General features: G+C 39.1%; 1 protein-coding gene across 5 annotated transcripts in view; it reads right to left on the bottom strand.

The window, feature by feature from the left end:
• The window catches only part of AFF2 (AF4/FMR2 family member 2), a 340,514-nt gene that overhangs the window by 287,176 nt on the left and 33,093 nt on the right, over positions 1-20,245 (bottom strand). The window lies entirely within an intron of this gene.

Consider the following 20,245-nt stretch of genomic DNA (forward strand, 5'->3'; position numbering starts at 1 on the left):
TTGTGCCCCTCAGGGCTTGAGAAGCAGCGGTTTGGAGTCATTTGAGAACACTACCCCGTCTCCTGTGTGAATATTTTAAAGCAGTTGCTCTTCAGGAGGCTACAAGCAGATCACCCTGTCCATGGATTGGGTTGCAGATCAAGCCTGTGAGAACAGCATACCCTGAAGCTGTCAGAAGGGTTGCTTTAGAGGGTAAGGTAACAGTAGGGAAATGGGGAAGAAGAGACTCACAGATGAACTTTCGCTTTCAGTCAAATTTCCATTTCTAACAACTTCTCCCATTTCAGTTTCCCAGCATGCTGATATATTACACTAATTATAAGAACGACCCTTCTACATTTTTTTTCTTCCATCCACTGCTCCAGTCAATAGATTTACAGTCTAATGTTATTTCTGTGTATGTCACGAGAGCCATTCCAACAGCAACAGCGCATTATGAAAAAAGCAGTCGAAAGGTAATTAGAAATCTTGCTGAAATGTTATGTTTGTTATGTGAGGATTACAATGAATGATTCAATGAGCCTCAAAGTTCATCCTTAACATTGATAAGTGGGTTTCTGCCAAGAAATGCACAGCTGGTGACAGCAGGGATTCAGGGTTTGGGAGGGACATACACTTCTAAGGTGAAATTGGAGACAGGGATTAGAATCAGAGAAAACAAAGGAGGTCTTTATTCCTGGAAATGTTAAAGTCATTTTTCAGTGGCAAAGGAAATGCCATTTTTATAGCACATACCTAATCTTTCCCCTAGTTTTGATAGCAGATGTTTAGTTACATAGGTACAAAGTGGGATTCCTAGAACAAAGAAAATGGCCATCAGGTTTTCTGACTTTGTTCCTCAGCCACAACAGCAGCATATCACACTGTGCCATGTATGTGCCACATTTGCTACCTGTGTACCTCTAGCTCCACATTAACAAAGCATCTAGAAAAATAAAATAATGACAGGCAGGGTTAAGTTGTCAAAAAAGAGATGCCAGCACTCCGAAACTGCGGATGTGCAGAAGTTACCGACAGGTAACATTTTATTCCAGACTGTTCAAACCCAAAGTTACAATGCTAATTGCCACAGGAATATCCAATGTAGCCTGCCTGAAAAGGCAATCTGCTAAAGTAACTTCAAAAGTTGTTTCCAAGCACTCTCAATTGCTCTAAGAAATGTTCCATTTTTTCTTAGCAGTCTATCCCAACTGCATTTTTTCAGTCCTCTGAATGACCATTTACAACAAGTTTCAAAATAATACCCATAGATTGCAGCTGCTATTAAGGTTAATTAATTAATGTTTCTGAAAACTGATGAGGTTCTTGAATATATCTTGAGTATATCAGTGCTTCACTGATATTAGAGGCGGCAAAAAAATACATGTTTTTCTTATGAAAGTAGCCTCTTTTTAGATCTCTGTACTGTAAACTAACTTTGTCTAGCTGCTTTCTGTCTTTCCTGGGAAGAGACTTCAAAATTGCACCAGCACTTTGAAACACCCTGTCAGCATCAGATACACTGCAAGTGGTTTAAGCACACTGTTTTTTATCAACAGGGCTTTATTTCTGCTGAAAGTTAACACCACTGAGGTATTTCACTATTACCTAACTCTATTTGCACTTACATTTGCTTGATAATGTGGCTTTGCCAAGTTATACTAATATAAATTATAGACTATTGTTTTTTCAGTTGTATTTTAGAGCTGCACAATTTGTAAGTGGTATTCTTTGCAGTTTACTTTCGACAACATATGTGGTACAACAACGTTGCCATTTAGTATAATGTATTAGGTTAAGGGCATATACTGCCTAGTTTTTGAGAAGACAGAGAAATTTTCCTGAGAAATAAATGCACGCCCTAAAGCCATTCCTGGAAAATACTAAATGGTAAACAATTAGAATACTTATGCTAAGCTCCGTGTTAACAGCTGCATGTATTACAGACTGACACACTGAACATTGATACATCAGGGGCTGTACAGAACATATTTAAAACCATATTTCAAAACTTGTAACATGCCAACATGCAAATTAATAAATTTTTCTTTCCAAATGTCACCGGCGTGGTGATTTCCTGCCAGCCTGAGTGTCATTCTCCTGAAGCAGTAAAAGTCATACAGTCAATCTCCTCTGAATCCTATCTCCCCTGCTTCCTGCAGGGTCCCTGGGAGTTTATGATTCATATTCCAGAAGCTGTACGCAGTAGCCCTTTGGGGATATATATTAATGAAGAAATTTTCTCACGCCAGAGCTGCCTCTTTATTGGAGTACAAAGGATACAGTCTGTTCTGAGCGGCTTTTTAATTTCTCATAATTAACCCTGCCAGAATTAACATCGGTGGCATCACTGACAGCAAATTAAAGAAGCTACATCAACAGAGTTAAAGCTTTTCCTGCCTTCCCCTCTGCCTCCTCCCCTTTTCAGCCCCTCCCCCCTCCATTTTCTGTGCGTTTAAAGAAGAAAGTTCTCAAAAGTCTGACAAGATGATCATCCTGTCATTGCACTAAGAGCCCTGCTGGGAGAGGTATGATTAGAGCATTTCCAGACTTCCCTGCCCTTAATACCAACCCATTTCAGCTCTTAACTGGCCTTGTGCCATGTAGATTTGTGGCAAAGAACCATGGTTTCAGTTTCTTATGCTCTGTGAGGTACAGTGCTTCACCTGATCTCCTCTGTGAGCTGATGGAACCAAGATCTAAAGCCCTCTGCAGCATTCAGACAGCTTCTTCTACTAACGATGTATTAAAAGCCAGATCAGCTGTGCTTGACTCTCTTTAATCTAGTATCATACCAGCCCCTTTTACACAATTCTGGGCAGCAGATTAAAATATACTAGGAACACCAAGATGCCCAAACAAACACATTTTTTCTTCTGTTAAGCCAGAAATAAATGTGTTAAGTTTTGATATTCCTGCAGCCACAGCCACTTAAATGTAGAATTTCAGAGAAAGAGAAAAGGGATGGACTATCAGTGTCCTACCTGATTTTCTCCACTGCATGTCTGAGAGGAGAGAGGGATTCTGGAGAATGCCCAAGGTGGTGAACACCATTATAAGAATTACAGTTCAAGCCCTCCTATCCTGTTTGAGTGCTCTGAGCATCAAAGCCCTAGAGGTCAAACTAGACTGGCTTACATAAATATTTACCCCATTGTTTGATCTTTTGCTGAAAACTGGGAAACTATGAAGCTGAAAGGTCTACCAAAGGCAAGATATGACAAGTCTGCTGCTGATCCAGTCACATGTGAAGTAGCAATAGATGAACCAAAAAACAGCGCTCTTCATTCATCTATCTACTGATTTCTGTGGAAATCATATTTATTGATCCTATTATTTCCTCTCTATAATCACAGCCTTTCTTTAGCAATGAATGAAACTTGTGATCATGGTCATTTTGCTTTCTGCAGGGGAGAACCTAAGACACATCTTTGCACATGATCACAATAGGAGTTGGTGATTTTAAAGCCACAAGGAGAATTTCCTGTACTACCCAGCTACTCTGTACTTGCCTTGTTTCATACTGCCTTCTTCCCATGAGCCTGGCATTTCACCCCACGTAGAATTTTCAGATGTTAAAACATTTGTCTGGACTTCAAAATATCTATGTAAATATAGGATGAACATTTTGCATAACACTATATGTGAAGCACCTTCATTACCTGGTATGATGTTATTGTAAACATCAATCTAAAAACCCCAAATCCACAAAGCCAATAATATTTTCAGAGATCTGATGGCTTAAGACCAAGAATAGGGATTTCCATCAGCGGGGGTAGAAGTCAAGGAGAACACAATGGCTCTGAGCAAGCATGTGACAGCCAGCAGAGGTGCACACACATTTTCCTCGACAAACCACAGATTGCACTGTAAAACACTGCAGTTGGTGTAGCACTGGAAATGTGCCAGTGCAACCAGAATGAGGATATGCTTCCTGCATTGTCATCTCACTTCACAGGCACTGTTCGAACACAATCTGTGAGCAATCTCAGTGTGCCACAGAAGCCACCACAGGGAAAGGATCCGATTTACATTCAGCAGTCTGAAAGGTCGCAGCAATGATGGTGCTGCAGATTACTTGCAGATATGACAGCAGCATCATTTTCTCAAGACTGTAATATTAAGTGTTTGTGTGTGTCTCTGTACATAAAAATATATGCATAGTTCTGTGAGGAGGAAACTAAGTTGCTAAATAATTTTCTGCATTAAAACCAGGGGACAACTGGATTTTTGCAAAAGTTGGCATTATCTTAGACTTTTTCTATAATTGGGGAAACAAAACAACCCTGAGAGGGAAAGAGTTTAGGACAGTACTGATTCCATGAATGTCTCAGTTCACAATGGAAGAGGGATGGTATGTAGCACCAAAGCACTGGACACCTACCTGAAAGGCAGTAAAAAATGAGAGCTCAATATGCTCTGAAAACAAGCTCTTTAGTTGGTTATAATTCCCATGTAACTTCAGATGAGAGTTTTATGGGAATATCAGCTTTAGTCATCAGTTAATTGTCCTGCATGCAGCTATAGTCTTGGACCATATTTTTGTCCACCTTTATCTTCTCTGATATGTCTAAAATGATCCTCTTATGAGAGGTTTCCAAAAGGTAGTTGATATTCACACACCCTTCTGAGTTGGTCCTTTTGGTTTTTTTACTATTTCCATTACTAACATATATCTTTTTAAAGGTCTAGAGATGGATAATTTAGCTGGGAGTGCTGCAGCATAATAAGCCAGGAAAGAGGGAATACACATGAAAGGAAATAGGCAAAGATTGCTCAGAGCAACTGGGAAGGTATTTAGTGCTTAGTGTAGAAAAATCTCTGAAGCCATTTGTTCTGTGTATGGCTGCAGTAAAAAAAACAGCAACAAGGACATAGAGATGCAACCAAGGGCTGCAATACAAATCATAGGCACCAAGGTGATTTCTCCAATAACTACTTCACAAGCGGAATTCCGTCCACAATTTTAAGCACCACACAGTTAAGTTAATTTTACTGTAGAGGGGATGCAACTTCAGGAACCTTGGCTAACCTTCGGTACTTAAAGATCTCATGTCAAGACAGGCCAAAGTGATTGAATTTATTCTTGCTAGGGAACAGACAACTTTGAAATGATTGAACGGAAATATTTCAGATTAGGAAAAATTTTCTTTTTTCCACAGAGATGTGGAAGATGGTGAGAACCTGTTCATTACTAGTTAAAGTAAAATAAAGTCAAAACTGTGGCCATCATTTCACATAAAGAGCCAGTATCCACTATCTGTGACAGCTATAAAAGTCTCATTGATTTCAATGAAAGCTGCAAGTGTGTATCTAATTGAGGAATCCAGATCACAAAATGTAAAGAAAAATCATTTTGCTTAGAGAGTAATGAATATGTCATATTATGCTGCCAAGTAATATTATTGCCACAGTCTCAATGAGTTTATGAAACAGATTGGTATTTTTATTAGTAGAGAATAGATTGAAAGAGAGAAACAAAACGAGGATGAAAAAAGGTAAAAGAAAGCAGGCTTACTGGGCCAAATGGCTTTTTCATGTCCATAAATTGCTAAGTGTATTTCTAATTAATTTCCCAATTCAAACAGCCAGAAATAAAAAACAGGCTTTTGAGTGTGCTGTGAACTCAGGAGAGACTCTGTAGACTTGGGCAAATAATAGTATAAAATGGTTTATGAAACCAGAGGGTTTATGGTCTATAAATAACTTCCATGTATTTTTATTCTTTACACGTACAATATTACTGAGGACTAGATGATAGCTTTTCACTGCTGCCTGGTTGACTTCTTCCACACACACACCCAAGGTAATGACAATATTGATCCTGAAGAGACATTTTTTGAGACAGATAAAAAAGCCACACAACTGAACTAATAGAAAGGGCCTAGCAACTTTAGTGGTAAAGCTGCGGTCCTTTAAGTGAACAGCAACTGGCCATACAGTTTAAAACCTACATCCTAATAACTTCAGGGGTCTAGGATGAAAAAAAAAAAAAAAACCAAAGGAAAAAAGAGTAAGCCATCTAAAAGATGACTTATGGCTGTAAGTGCCTTTAACAGCCCTTTAGATAGCTAACATATAAATTTTTAGGAGTCCAAGAATTATTTAAATTAAAAAAATACATAAAATACATGAATTTGTCAGTGTAAACAAGAGACTCACTGAGAAAATGCTTCTGATCGTTAGATTTACAGCATGCTCTTTTTTGGCTAAATGTGCAATTCAAAACGTGCCTAATTCCTAAAATCCATATATGTGACACTGCCTGGGTTTCCATGACTACTGCTCTGAAAACCGTATTAATTATTCAAGAGGTCCACGCCATTCTCCCTGTGTTCCATAAGGAATGCTGGGAAGCACTGTCTGCGTTTATAGAGCAATACAGATATTTAAAAGGACTGCATCACTGGCTCTAAATACCACAGATATTTTCTTACAGCACTATGACATCTGCATGATAGGTCCCATAAATATTATCCAAACACTCCAGTGCATCGGTACAAAAAGAAACATGGAAAAAACCAAAACAAAACCTCCAAACTAGAAAAACTTTCCTCTTGGCTTTTTTTCTTCTCTGTTTCAGCAATCTTCAAAAACATGCTTTAATTCTAGTCCCTGTTTATCATCCTGATATAATCCTATTTTAAACAAAGCCAATGAAGTTGCATGCAGCAGGGATTAATCGTCTGTGTTTTTCTAGAGGATATAGTTTCAAATGGTGAGACTTACATTAAATCAGATTTTTCACATCAGCTGTGACTAAGCAGCTGTTTGCCATATCTCTCAATCTCTATATATTTTAAAAACCATAATCAGTGCAGAGAACATTCTTTACAGATAGCATTATCAAAAGACCCTGTAAGGAAGTGAGGAATGCCAGTGCTGGAGCAGTGCATCCCACCGGCCGTGTCGTGTCACAGCGGAGCGATCAGTGCCAATCACACCACAGCAGCACTCATGCATTACGGGGCCAATTACCCTAAGCCAGACAGGAGAGGAAAACGGACCAGATCCTCTTCTAGTGGGAGCAGAACAATGGAGTTATCCCAGATTTATACCTGTGTGACTGAAAGCATAATCTGGCCCAGCATCAATCTTGCCAAGAGTAGCTTGGATCTCAGATTGGCACATGTGTAATACTCATGCAGCCCTTATGGAAAAAGTCCTTGGGATGTAAGAGAAAATGAGGGTTTTTCTGCAGAATTTTGTAAGTGAAACCACTATAGAAAATGCTACTGTTGAGATATACTCTAGACCTCAATTAAACACTCTCTATTCCTTCCATATTTTAGCTGCAAAAATAATATTCCTTTTTTAATGACTACATGCTTAGGGAATATTTTCTGCTAGAGAAAATGCATTTATTTTTAGTTTCCAGAACCTTCAAGCTCAGCTCTATTACATTCTCCAGTAACATCTACAGGATATCTGCTGCACATGCTGCTGCTCTTTTATCTAGAGTAAAAATAACTGGTTTAACTGGTAAGGTGAATCTGAATTTCCCCAAAGCAAGGATACAGTCCTGTCACCACATAAAAAAATGAACAACTGGGAAAACAGAGCTCCAGATTCAAAGCCTATCGAAATCACAATACCATGAACGCATCCCTGACTGACAATTCCTGAGCATGATCAAATACACAATAGTAAACAAACCAAAAACTGCAGAAATATTTTCAAGTCTCAGAACCACAGGAACATCCACCATGCCTGAGCCTACCTCTCCCCATGTCCTGTCTCTTTACAGTTCATCTTTACAGCACATCCCATTGTCCAAGCTGCTCAGCATCCTGACGTGGGCCACAGCACAGCAGAGGTGCAGGAGCAGGACCCAAGACAGAGATGGCAGTTTTGTCTGAGATCTCCCACATCCTCTAGCATTGACTCACCCCCTCTCCACATCTGTTCATGTTTGCTGGATGAAGATCTCTGCCCCTTGGGCTGTGTACAGCCCCAAGCACAATCCTCACCCTCCCCCAGTTCAGCTCTGGCATCAAGACGTTGCGATACAGCCAATACACTACTACACACAATGATCATTTCCAGTTGCCTATTTTCAGGGGTTTGTTTTTTTAATCTTCCCTGCATACACATTTCACCAACAGGGCACCATCATTACTATTATTATTTACTATTCAGATTGCAGCTCTAGCGCCCACAGGGAGCTTTCTTTATTACTCCCAAGTTCTCACTTGCTATATAAAATGCTCCATCGAAATACAGATAAAAAGTAATTTCCTCAACAGCAAGGTGTGAACTGAGCATACTTAATTGTGCACTGTTACATCAACTGTATAATGTTGCAATAAAATTCCAAAACAATGTGATTTAAAATTATACCAAATGAGGATACCTAGGTGCCATAGCCAGTCAAAGCACATTTATCCAATCTAAATGATATGCTAAGCAAATAAAATAAACATTCAATTTACTAATTAAAGTGCACTCTCATGTATCCTGTAACCACAATAAATTATACAGTAACATTTAATTTTTTGACTATTTAGCAATGCTTATGACTGCTTTACTATATTAAACACAGATTGAAGGGGGCAAATTAGTAGGAAAGCAGTGCTTTTCCCCATTTCCTTTCAGATTTATTTTTTCCATAGTTCTGTTTTTCTGGTTTTTAATAATTACATCTTCCTATAACAGCACGTTGATTTTACTGTGGATTTTCTCCATTTTTACTTCCAAAATTCTATTCTATTCAATGCCAGCTACTTGCTTTTGCAAATTCTCTCCAGTATGGAAGTCAGTTTATCATATTTGAACAATCTTTTCACAAAAACTCCATGCTCAAAGTCCCCACATTTGGACAATGACAAGAATGATAGGTTGTCCCCCTCAAATAAGACGATAATATTTCAACCCTTTCATTTCACCCAAACCCAAATCACAATGAGTTCTGGTCGAGGCTATGAACCTCACATCATCTGAAGTCAAATGCTGAAGGCATTCCTGGACTCCACTTGAGGAGAACTGTGAACAGTTGGGGTTTGTTTTCTTTTAAAATCTAAGAAAAGTCTCAGACTCTGCCTGGCAATCAGTTCAGGTCTCTTTTAGACTTCTGATACACAAGGTTTCATCCCAGAATATGGTGGGGTAAAGAAGGAGTGGAGGACAGAAGCCACTGTTCAATCCCTTAGTTTACTCTTTTCTACAACGAATCCACACCCAACACCCAAATATCAAAATTCCTCAAAATTGTCTATCTACCTGAACTTCAGAGACCATTTATGACCAACGTGCTCTTGTAAGGTAAAATGAGAGTATCAGACCACAGGACAACCTTTGTACTTGGGCACTACCTCAAGCAACAGAAGATAGATACTGTTCAGTGGAATTAGCACTGGAGCTGATGTTCTGGACCCACAAGTTACCTGCAGGCACCCCCAACCCCTACATCCCACTGGCACACTAAACCCTCTAGGAATGTGCAGTTGATCACACACTGTCTGGCCTTCCTGGGTAGCAGTGTTCCTGAGGCAGTTTTGGCAGATTCTGATGCATTCAGAAATGCAATTCCAACCCAACGCACAAATGCCAATACACTGGAAAAAGTTTTATGCAATTTTAAAGATTATTAAGGGCAAGAAAATCTTTCACCTGAAGCCAAGGATCACTCCAGGAAGCCCCAGATGGCTGTATCCAAAGAGGGTACAGAAACTGTTACTGAGAAAACCTTCCTAGAGAGGTCAAAGTGCTTTGCTGGAAATGCACAATGTTAACATCCTAATGTCAGTAAATTCATCTGTAAGTTAGAATCTTTGCCGAGTCATTTTTTTCTAGGAAATCCTAGAACTGAATGCTATCAGAACCTGATCAGCAGATACTCTGCACAGAGTAGGGCTTCTAACAACAAAGCAACCAAGGAACACTTCCTCTACCTTTTAGTTGCATTTCGGAATAATAACATAGTTTCGTATGTGTATTTCTTTCACAGCAGCTGAGATGAGTGAATCTGTACTTTGTTCGTTACAGATGCCTTTTTAATTGGTATTACTTTGCTGGGAAGATCAATGAGTTTCCTCAGTAACTGCCCAATTTGCAGTTTTGCTGCAAGACCTTTTCTCTTAGAAATACTCCTAAATTCCTGTCTTCAATGAAAACTGCCTCTCACTAGAACAAGGAAATAATTTTGCTATCTAATCTGCTTCCTGAAACCTTGCCTAAAGACAGCTCCTGCCTCACTTGTAATTTATTTTTTGGGAAACAGCAGGAAAATGCATTTCTTTTTGTCTTTCAGGCCATCCTTTTTCTAATTTTTCCTGCTGACTGGCATTTAATAATACTGCTTCTGCAATGAACAGAAAGCACTGGATTCTCTTGAAAACAAAATGTTGCAATTTAGGGAAAAAAAAAAAGTCAATTTCTTCTTCTTACACATCCACAGAGATATGTTAGCTAGAAAATATCCTTTATGTCTTGCCCATGGGGAGGGTATGACACCATCTCTCAAACCTTTGCTTATGCCATGTGACATAAAATAATTTTATGTACTAGACAGAAACAGTCCCTGCAACCCTACAGGTTTAAGGATGAATAATAGTTTCTGCTCTCTGAATTACATCTCCATCTGCTTTGATTTTGGGGACTGGAACTTGATCTTGGACAAAGAAAGTTCATGTCAACAGCTCATGAAGCCAGTGCCCATCAGAGAGACGCTGGCTTTAAACTGAATGGCCCATGTGAGTAAATACTGTCCAGTGCAGGGACACCGTATGTGAATTGAAAGGAATCCGCAAATGCCTAATTCAGGGGTTATGAAATGGATTTCCTTAGCATTGATGAGGTTCTAGACTCAATAATATTTGGTCCAGCTGTTTATCAGACCTAGCATATTTACATATGACCTTCTTCAATCCCTCCTCCCCTCCTGCCAGCTGCAAAAAATCAATAGTGCTTTGTTGCAGAGTTGTGAGAAATTCTAAAAGTGCAAGAAAAGCTACTCTCTTGGTTCAACTCTAATAGCCAATGGAGCTCAAGGGAACTCACAATTATCAGGGCTATGGCTCAATATTTCTGTGCTATAATAACTTAGGAATATTTTAATGCTCAAAAAGAATAGTTGCCATCACTTCCAAATTTCTTTCTGCAAGATACTTATATATGATGTCCTGAGAAGCCTTCATATGAGGCCTGAACTTTTGGACAAATTGAATCAGAAGGTCTCTCACCTTTTCCTTCTTCTCCCAGAGTGAAAGAGCAAACTTATTGTAAAGTAAAAAATAGTGGGAGAAAGCATTTTAAATTAATTCACAAATTACTTAGAACAACCCATTTTATAGGAAAAATAAGCAACTGAGTTATAAAGAATTCAAGCATCTTATTTGTGGATTCATCTCTGTTTTATCACTGTGAAGCCAAAGTAACACCACAGGGCTGAATTGCATTAGACTAGACTTCCCAAAAATAAAGATCACAGTCCTGCCTGTTGACTTCTGCGGGATTTTTGCCTAAGTGACAATGGCAAGATAAAGCCTTTTGACATAAAGAGGAATGAAACTGAATTTTAAAAGAAAAATGTGTAACAGAAAATGCAAGGCAATTATCTGATTACTAATAGGAAGAGGTACAGAGCCACAAAGTATAATGTTCAAGGGATTATCCAGCTTTGAACAATGCTTGCTTAACAGCTGCTACCGAACTGTGGTTTGTGTACTTGGCAGAGTTTCATTAATGATAATCTACAGTGTTTACAGCCCATAGGCCTCTAAATATGTTAAGAACCCCTTTTTATTTGTATTTTGTAATTGTTTTCCCTTATGTTTTATGTTTTTCCTGATATTTTTGAGATCTGAGGGGGTTTATGTTTCAAAATGATTCATTCTGCTCTGACAACTGCAGAGCAAGATTGCAGTAAATGTTCCCTTGTTATCAAGACTATGTATTTATAAACAGAAAAGAAAACCATCTAAATTCATACCAAGATTTGGACCACCACCAGCTATTACATTCAGATGCCAATATACAGTGCTCCATTGTTTACATGTGAAAGTAAATGTCAAACAGGGGTGTCTTTGCCAGTTACTAGATATTCCTCAGTCACTCCTTGGATCTGTCAGGTTGCAGCAAATTGAAACTGTCTTATTTTTGACATTGCATGTGACCTGAACTTCATTTAGAGGAATCCTGCAATTATTTTAAAGGTACAGTATTGATTAGGACCTAGATTTGTTTTAAAATTTGGTTTTCAAATGCTTCCCTGATCTGTTCTCTATGGCAACACTTAGGTAACATCAGGAAAACAGAACATAATTAAGAATATAATTTTGTTGTGGAGGGCATTATGTATTATGCAGTACACTAGGAAGATCATCATGATTCAAATGCCAAGTCACTGAGTCCTGGTTGCAATGCTCTGAACACACGCTATTTCAGTGGCCATGATTCTCTCACAATAAAATCAAAGGAGATGATTACTTCAAAGCAATTAGCATAGCTAATTCTGACACAGGGCAACACACTTTTCCTTCAGTCTTTCCCCCTCCTTTGTGCTGTGCCCCTCGTTTCGATGGGATTTGTGTGACTTCTGCCCAGGCTGTGCTCCCCGGGGCCGTGGCACTGCAGAGGCTCCCTGCACCCACTCTGCCAGCCAGGGCTCCCAGAGATGCCTGATCCTCGTTCCAGCTGGCTCCACAGGCCCAGGGACAGCGATCCCAACCCATGGAAGCTCTGGGCTTTTCACACTGGGCCTCCCGAGTGCTGAGCCAGCCTCACAAAACTGTACACTTGAAAGAAATCCTCTCCCCTCCTGATCACTATTGGTTTCTATAGAAACAAGAAGGAACCTCTGTTCTTCTCTAAATTTTTCCCCTAATGATTTTTGCAGAATGTGTGAAACCAATTTTTTCTAAGTTTTTTTGTTTGGTTTTTTTTTTCATTTTTTTAGGCTCCACAGCCCTCCATTTCTAACCTAATTCATCCAATTAAAGAACAATAGATTAGATAAAGAATGGGTATGGGGTTTAAATTTTAAGCAAGTCAATCCTATGCATTAGCTATCTGTGGTCAATCTGTCTCTCCTGGGTCATTTTATGACTCAAGCATTTCAAAGCAAATAGTTTAAAACAATGGTACATCACAAGAGTTAAAAGGGGTCAAGAGGATATTTACTTAACCACTAGTTGACTTTTTAACTTAGAAATATTTCAGCAGTTACTGTATTTAAATGAAATCCATCTCCTCAGCATCCCCATAAATTATTCTAAAACTCCAGGGTTCCCATCCACGTTGTGATTCAGCACCCCAATGTCTGAAACGTCTTATTTAAAGAACTGTGATGTTTGCTTGCTTTGTTATTGTGCCCTTCTCTGGAGACTGCATTTGCACAGGAATTGCTACGGCTTGTAAATATTCTGCCTTGTTGTAATCATTACGCAAATATACTTGCAGTCAGTCCTAAAAAAAGTGAGAGTTGTTGAGCCATGAAAAATTGCTCTAACACAGGTTTGACTTAAAAAAATTAAGAGAAGAAAATCTTTACAACAAATAGACAACAGAAGCCAGAAGTGAAAGTAGTAATACAAAGCTGTTATTTGGGATCTACTGTTCTCTTCTATCACAAAATAATGAAAGCAATAATCATTATTCACACCACGATGACGCAATTTAATGCTGTTTTATAAAAACAACGAGCACTCAATTTCAGCATACACATATAACTTTCTTTTATTGTCAATTCATATTTACTCACACGTTTACTTGGGAAGTTTAATATTCATGCACATACAAATCACTTACTCTAGATAGCGAGTTGAGCTAAACAGAATAGAGGTTGATTACATCAGGCAATTGCAGATGGGACCAAATTGATTCCTGATGTCGTACTAACACAGTAAAGTGACACACAGGACAGCTTCTGTCCACAGGTCTGAAGGAAGAATTCAGTACAAATACTGGGTTTGCTACTGTTGCTACCACACCAGCACTGCCAGATTATCAGCAAAGATAAGAATGGGACAATCGTGGAGCTGCAATCTCTGAGGTGTTATTTGTTTCATAATCCTATGTTAGCCTTTTTTTTGCTTTAAATGAATTAAAATCCTTCTGCAGGTGCTAAGAACCTTATGAGAGTTGTAAACTGAACAAAGTGCTGTGTCAGATTATTTCCTACTTAAACTCTAAGTCAGCACACAATTCTTGTACCACTATTTATAATGTTATGACTTTCAGCACCAGCTTTGAGGGGTTAGCAAAACAATATGCAGGGCTGAAGTCACCTCAAAGCCCTTGGTGGGTCTCGTTAAGGACCTTACTCAAAAAGATATTTTTTCTCAAGGAAAAAGGAAAAAAATGCACTTATTTTACTGTTTTTTTCAGTAAATAACTTCTGCCATGCTTTTAAGCTATTTTTGTTAGATTCAACATGGCAGCTACAAATGCAAAACTAATTCAACACAAAAGTAATGAATAAAAAAAATACCAATGTTATATTTTTTTCAAAACAGTCTATCATAGAAACAGCTGTTCAATATTAATTGTTTCACAAGAAAAAACTTGCCCCACAACTTACATATATTCAATTTCTTGGAAAAACAATTTTGAAGTGTTTGCTCCATAGGAACTAATCACACTGGAAGTCATAAATTCCAGAGGTTTTGTTCCATTTCACCATAGAAAAATATTCTGTATCTATAAAAAATAATTTTCAGCATTCAGTCCACTTTGGAACATTTATTCAAAAACAAAAAAAACAAACAAACAACAAAAAAAGTCAAAAATCAAACAAAAAACCCAACAGTTCCAGTACAGACTGGCACTCCTCGAAGGTTAATATGAGAAAAGATGTATATGACTGGCTTATTCCAGCACTCAGCAGTCCATGATACACTGATATTAATAAGGATGGAAATATCAAATGCCTGTTAATCTGCCAAAAAATTGTATGGTACCTACTATGCACTTTCTTCTCCTGTCTCTCCAGGGAGAAACAGTTCTCTAGACCTTCATGCACAGAAACTGATTTCAAGGGATATATTGGTCACAGGGGGGAGGATGAAAATTTCATGCCAAGAGCCAGAAGAAACGTGTGCCACAACTAACTATTTCTGTCATAGCCAGAAAGAATTTAATATATGCTAAACTCAAAGTGAACAGATATATATGATGTAGAAGAGTGCAGGACTTTTGTTATTAACTAACTGTTAGTTCAGAAATCTCTGTGAAAGTGCAGAAACTCTTTGTCAACATTAGACTACAGTGAGACCTACATATCCCTAATATGGTAGTGGGGGGAAAAAAGCCACCTTATTGAAAGTATACAACTTCTAAAAGTAGAACAAAATACCAACATAAAAAACCCCAAAAACTTCAGGAACAGATACAGTGATATACTTTGCTTTGGGAACAGCAGAACGTGCCTTCATTCTTTACCTTACCCTTGGTTTACCCCACATGCAGCTCCAGGCCGCCTGTGCATTGCCACCCCCAGCCCTCGTGACACAGCTGACAGAACCCTCTGCCTGTTTGCTGGGGCTGCTATTACAAGATTATGTAGCAAAACAAGAATATCCAGTTGTTGGTCATTGATTTATCTATAAAACAGTAACTGTAAAAATGATAGAAGAGGTTCTGTACTAGACAGTCTTGTGAAACAGTTTATTACTTAAGCATTAATGACCCGTTTAGAGGTCTTTACTGGTCAGGTAATGACCAGCTAAAGGAGTTAAGGGCCCGAGGCAAAGCACTCCAATAAAACCCTGCATACAGCATGTGTTTGGTTCCTCCAAATTCTATTAGGAAGGAGAAGTGTAAAGGGTAATGAAAGACATGTCCAAGAGGCACTCATATCAGCCCTCTCATTTTATACTTGGCATAACATACGTGGCCTTATTCCAGCAGCACAAATCACTCCTTGTTTATACTACCACCTATCATGGAGAAGAGCAGTAACTACAGCTGAAAATGGCCAGCCATGATGTTAAAGACCCTGTTGCTTTGGGCAAATAAACCTTGCTCCAACTGACAGAACCCATCCTACTATTGGAATACCCACTGTCCTCTGCACCTACAGAGAACTGCTTCAAAGGAGAAGGGAGCCAATATATCCTGCAAGGAATCTAAGCCAGCCTTGCCAGTCCTAAATCCTACTCTAGTAGTACTAAAGGCGGAAGTACAGTAATTTTACGACTATAAGGCGCACCCTTTTGACTAAAATTTTCCCCCGAACCCAGAAGTGCGCCTTATAGTCTGGTGCACCTTATCTGATGGACAAAGTTCAGAAATTTGCCTACCCAGAAGCGAGAGCTGCGAGCCGCGGGGGGAGTCGGCAGTGCTGCGGCAGCCGGGTGGAGGCAGGCCTGGGGGCCCGCGGCACCACCCCTCCCGGGTCCAGGCAGGCCCGGTGGCTCGCGGCACCGCCCCTGCTGGGTACAGGTGGGCCCGGGGGCCAATGGCTGCTGGGTTGAGGCGGGGCCTCGGCCAGTAACTGCGCGGGGGGAACTGGGGGTGGAGCCTCGCTGCAAAAAAAAAAGTGCGCCTTATGGTCGTGAAATTACTGTATTACACGCTTTCTGCATTCCTATGCAATTCTACTTGAATATGAATGTCCACTTGCTTTTTACTGTTTGGATTATGAGAAAAGGCAAATTAAAACGGCAGTTTAATATTGGTATCTCCAATCTAAGACTGAGACAGAACAGCTGTATATACTGTATGCCAGTAAATTAGAAGCCATGAGTTGGAGCATTACCCAGGGTCTCACTTTTGGCTTCAGAGGCAGGTAAAACACTCAAGTCCACACAACCGCATCTCACTATTACAACCCCACAGCAGCATTGATTTTGGTGCTGATTTACAGCATCATTTGTTCTTGATAAGAGCCACTTGCCAGCACTACTCAGAAGAAAGTAAAATACAACTGAGGAGTGGAAATTAGAAACAAGAGAGGATAAGAGGCTAAGAACTGCTAAAAAAAATGGGTCAAGATTCTTGTATTTGCAGGACAACATGTTCTTAGGTACAAGCAAGTTTATTTGCCCAGCATTTATTACTGTCTTTTCAACAGCAAATAAGAATAAAGAGCATTCTGATGACTTAGTAAAAAAGTTACTTATTTTCACTAACACTTCTTGGCCTACAGTATATTTCAGTGTTTATTTTAAAAAGCACTCTGCAGTGTTTACATAACTAATTGTAATAGCTTCTATGGAGTATTTCTAATTTTTCTGTGTGGAAACAGTCTTTAAAGCCATGCTCAAGGCTTATTTCAGACTTTAACAATCCTTCAGAGCTATTGCAGCTAATCATATAAACACACATTAAGCCAAATTTAACTCATCTACTGAGTAGTGAAATGGTGGCTTAACACTTGCACCTTCCAGCTTTCAAGGTTAAATATCTCAGTGCTTTATTTCAGACTATCCAAAGTGATCACAACAGTCCAGGCATTTGCTAAAATTAAATTCTCAATCAGAAGTGGGCAGAGCAGAAAACACACACGATGTCAAATAGAAATTATTATTTCTACAGCTATATACTTTGGAGAGCTAAGGATACAAAAATAAAATTCAGGCCCTAACTAGAAGTTGGTTCAGTGCATAGAGCACAAAGCCTGTATTCAAAGCAGAGGATTTCTTCATTTTTTAGAGCCAAATTACAATTTTTGCAACACAGGGTTAATGGCAAAAGTGCTGACACAACACTAAGTGTATAGTGGCGCCTGCAAGCAGCGCTATAATTAATCTAAGTGTACTGTCATTACACTAAACACTGCTTCTGCAGGATCATTCCAAATCACGAGGCTCTTTCTGTGTTCCTCAGATAACATGCAGTTTATTTCCAATCATGTACGTTTCCAGTAGTGGCATGATTTGCTAAAGTAACATTAGCTCTTGAAGCAGTATCTTACTCAAATCAGAATCTTCTGTAAAACAAATCTTCGGATCTTGGAGAATTAGTAACATCTAATGCCTTAGGACAGAGATGTGAAACTGTGAGCTGAAAAATGCACTGCTGGAGACCATACTCAGCCTCCTTGCTTCTAGCCATTTACAAATACATCTATCTAGCCTCCCACCTACACACCTCCACTTAACACGGTCATAAACCACCAATGCAATATCTAAATTATACCCTGAAAGCTCCAGGTTTGAAATGGGTTGTATGAAAATTCACCTCATGTGGTTTATTCATTTCTGCAAGAATACAAGGCTCTGATTCCTTTTGGATAGAACTCATTTAAACAAAGCCCAACAGTAAATACCCATCAATTAAAGCATTATTGGTATTTATGAAGAGACACATGTAAAGTGAGTGAATTTTGTGTAAAAGGCTTAAAAAAAGGAAATAAGTGGAATCTTGCACATAAAATACTAATTGCATTCACAAAGTTATTAAGTACTTTGTGAATTAATACTTTGAATTATGCATTACAGGGAAAGAAATAAAAAGGCATCCTGTCTGGAAACCTGTTTATCACATGCATTTCAGATTTCTCTCCTAATGCCTCCCACATCCACTGAAGCTATAATGTCTTAATAAACCAAGAAAATATGGGAACAGAAGGAATTTAAGTATTTCACAATATCTGTCTGAAGCTAGTAATTTATAATGGATATAAATTTATCCAGAATATATTCACTTTACTTCAACAAAAGCTGTATTTGAAGCAATTGTCTGCCTCAGTGAGCAAGCTACTATGATTATGTTTACCAAATTAAAATACATACACCAGAATTATTTATTCTTTACTTTTCATAGGCAGGTCACTGCTTAAAGACCAAGCAGAATTCTACAGCAGGATTTCTATAGTTGTGACTTTAACACGGAATTGGTATGTACATCTCTTTGGAGAACTCTTAGACTCTTCAGCGTAGAGCTGGGTAAATTTATTTACAGAAACTGCAAAAACACACAGTAAAAGTCAATGACTAGATGAGAAGCCATCGCCACTGGGCCAGCACTGGCCATTGAGTTACACTGCACCTTCACCCTTTGCAGAGTTGCAACAGTGAGAATTAAATAAAACATCTTCAGAAACACCTGTGTTTAAAAGACACAAACATCACCAAGCAATCATTCATGCTAAAGGTTGATGCGTTGCGAAGTCAAGTTATATTTTTCCACCAATAAATGTATTTCCCCTGTAAACAAAGAGGACTGCAGTACACATGCACACACATGCATACTCAGAGAAGCCATGAAATGTGCCGGATAACTATTCTGCATTTCAAGAGTGAATAATGATTACAGGCATATGGTCTTAGACCATAGTGCGTCAAAACCTAGAGCAAAGTAATATTGACAAAATAATCATACTTATTCTTTTATATCTAAAGATGGCAGTCCAGAAACATTTTAATTTAGCAGCAATTTTGCTCTCCTCCTTGTGTTGGCAGTGGCATTCATGCAACTACACAGGCACATAGACCAGGAAATTAATCTGGCTGCAAAGCAATTTCCCTCCCTCCCATTCCCACCCCCACAAAAGAGAATGAGCAGGACCATTCAGCTGATCTGATTCACAACATGACATCCCAAAGCCAGTAAGCAGCACAAGGCAGACAGAACAAATGCATGGCTGGGGTAACACTGGAAAGCAGGACAGCATTTGTCATGTATGTGTCACATGTAAAGTCTATGAACAAACACACCTACAACTGACAGTGTCCAATACTCAAGGTTCATTATTCCCTTTGTCTTTTCAAGTTTTCCAGCTCTCACCTTTGGAAATCCAAACTACCTCTGGCTCAGACAACCACATATGAAACATATCACTGCAACAGCTACCAACACTACCATGTCCTCTGTGCCAGGCAACAGCAGCACATCAGGCTATGGCTATTGAACTGGAATGGCCAAAAGCTGCCAGCTCTGTTAGAGCCTGTAGACACAACTGTCGTTAGGGAAAATCAAATTTAACATCAACAACACAGACACAGAGTCCACCAATTTGCTTGGTAGGTGATTCTCTGAAGTACAGAGACTACCATAATGCTGCTGAGAAAGAACATCCTAGGGCAATGTCCTAAAACATTCAGAAAGAAGAGCCCCAGAGTATACTGTCCCCTGTTGACTGAAGAGAGATGCCAGCAACAAGAGACAAGGTGGTTAAATTGTGTGCCAGGTGATATTCTATCACTAGACACACCTGGTTAACCCTCCGCATCACCAGGTGACACATGTCCTGAGAGGACAGGTGAGCACTCCATGTTTTGGGAACCAGAGACAGATCCTCAGCTAATGCCTCCACATCTAACTTAATGGCTTCACATTTTTAACATTCTTTCCTCAGCAGCATGAAAGATCCGCTAGAACCAAA

Source organism: Catharus ustulatus, chromosome 14 (assembly GCF_009819885.2).
Source record: "Catharus ustulatus isolate bCatUst1 chromosome 14, bCatUst1.pri.v2, whole genome shotgun sequence".
NCBI lineage: Eukaryota > Metazoa > Chordata > Aves > Passeriformes > Turdidae > Catharus > Catharus ustulatus.